The 2,359-nt window shown below is 41.9% G+C and overlaps 1 pseudogene; it reads right to left on the bottom strand.

The window, feature by feature from the left end:
• Window positions 1-234: 234 nt before the first annotated feature.
• Window positions 235-735, bottom strand: LOC129018786 (probable ribosome biogenesis protein RLP24; annotated as a pseudogene).
• Between the last annotated feature and the right edge of the window lie 1,624 nt (window positions 736-2,359).

The following is a 2,359-nucleotide window of genomic DNA, read 5'->3' as shown; positions in this document are numbered from 1 at the left end:
ATAAGTAGAATTGTCATGATTTACATAAGTACATTTATCAGTGAAGATTTAATACTGACATGCAATCTAACATCCGTAATATCTGGTGTTTTGTAGATGGCAATGTAGGAGAGATATATTTTAATCACTTTTCATTTAAATGAACTTATGTAAAAAATAAACTAATAATTTACCAGTTCCAAGTCTCCAAAGGGCATTTTCAAATGTCCATAAAAGAAACGGTTACAGAGATGTTTAAGAAGCATCTTCTTGTCCACATCCTGTTGTAACTCCTTCCCTTTTGCCTTCCATTTTCTCTTCCGACTCCTTCCCTTTGCCTGCAAGATGAGCTTGGATAAGATGGATGCTTTGCTTGACTTCTTTGATATCCTGAACTTTCTGTAGCTCTTTATTTTTCTTCAATTTGTTCATTATAAATTTAGCTTGGCATTTCTGTTTGATCTCTTCAACTCTCTTCATTGCATCAATAGTTTTATTCCACAGCTCTCATTGGTATTTGATAGGTTCATTTCTATGTTTGTCAAATTCAAATGAATTATCTACTGTAAGCTCTTTACCAGCTGCTTTCTGGAATGGTTTGGTCCGCCTAACTTTCAGAGGATTGCGCTTCTTTTTAAAGTTTTTATGACATTTAGATTTACAAAATCCGAACACTTTGCAATCGTTGTGGATGAACATCATGCCATAGCCAGGGTAGATGGGCCCCGAACAGAAATAACACTTCTTGATATGCATGTTGAACCCGTGTGGTTCCCTACTGACCACACGCCAAGCTTGAGAGCCCAACTACAATTTTTTTTTTTACTTTTCATTTTGAAATAATGATAGAGTCACCAGAAGGTTCAAAGAAAGTGTACAGGGTGGCCCAGTGTACACTATACCTAGCCTCCTTCAGTGGTGGTAACATCTTGAATAATTACAGTACAAAATCAAAATCAGGAAACTGACATTGAAATGCTCCACTGAGCTGATTCAGATTTCATTGGTTTTATAAGCACACACGTGTGTACTTCTATACAATCTTATTACGAGTGTAGCTTCCTGTAACCACCAACACAATTGAGATACACAACTGTGCCATCACTACAAGGCTGCCTCATGCTGTAACTGCCCAGCGGGTTCACCCTGCTCACTGCCTAGACAGAGCTGTTTTATCAAGACAGGGGAATTTCTATAGAGAAAGAGTCATTCATGCAGAGCTGTCTGTGTGGGAGACCAGAGTTTCATTATTACTCAAATCAGTCTCCCTGAGCATTCGGGGATCAGAATTTTTTTTTCTTTTGAGACGGAGTCTCGCTCTGTCGCCCACGCTGGAGTGCAGTGGCGCAATCTCGGCTCACTGCAAGCTCCGCCTCCCGGGTTCATGCCATTCTCCTGCCTCAGCCTCCCAAGTAGCTGGGACTACAGGCGCCTGCCACCGCGCCTGGCTAATTTTTTGTATTTTTAGTAGAGAGGGGGTTTCACCGTGTTAGCCAGGATGGTCTCGATCTCCTGATCTCGTGATCTGCCTGCCTCAGCCTCCCAAAGTGCTGGGATTACAGGCTTGAGCCACTGCGCCCGGCCTCTTTTTTTTTTTTTTTTTTTTTGAGACAGAGTCTCGCTCTGCCGCCCAGGCTGAAGTGCAGTGACGCGATCTTTGCTCACTGCAACCTCTGCCTCCGAGGTTCAAGCCATTCTCCTGCCTCAGCCTCCTGAATGACTGGGATTATTGGAGCCTGCCATCACTCCCAGCTAATTTTTGTATTTTTTAGTAGTGATGGGGTTTTGACATGTTGGCCAGCCTGGTCTCGAACCCCTGACCTCAGGTGACCTGCCTGCCTTGGCCTCCCAAGGTGTTAGGATAACAGGTGTGAGCCACTGTGCCTGGCCAAGTGTTTAGCTTTTTAAGAAACTGATATTTTCCAGAGTGGCTATGCTATTTACATTACTATAAGTGTAGGGAAATAGATAATTTTCTCTCTCTCTTTCATAGTTCTTAGTTGGGATGGGCCACTGTAACAAAAAACAGATTAAAAAGAGACAAACAGAAGGTTATTAACATGTATACCTCATGTAGTATACAGGAAGATACCCAGAGAAATTGGTAAATTTCAAAGAGGTGGCTTTGAACTCAGACTTAAATACTATGTCTGCTGAAACAAAAAGAAGGGTGTAGGGAAAGTTGATTATGCTCAGGAAAAACTGGCAAATAAGAGTAAGATTTGTTATGGAGATTTAAGTCAGTGCCTTCTCCATCAATAAAGGATAACCGTCTCCAGTGACTTAGAGTCATCCTGTCCTCCTGGGATAACGTGGATGATAGGGTAACTTCCACTCTGTTTTCAGAGCTTCTCCTGTGGTTGCAGTTTCCCAAAATAAT

This window comes from Pongo pygmaeus, chromosome 17, assembly GCF_028885625.2.
Source record: "Pongo pygmaeus isolate AG05252 chromosome 17, NHGRI_mPonPyg2-v2.0_pri, whole genome shotgun sequence".
NCBI lineage: Eukaryota > Metazoa > Chordata > Mammalia > Primates > Hominidae > Pongo > Pongo pygmaeus.
Note: the sequence above shows the minus strand (reverse complement) of the source record. Positions and strands in the feature narration are given on the sequence as shown.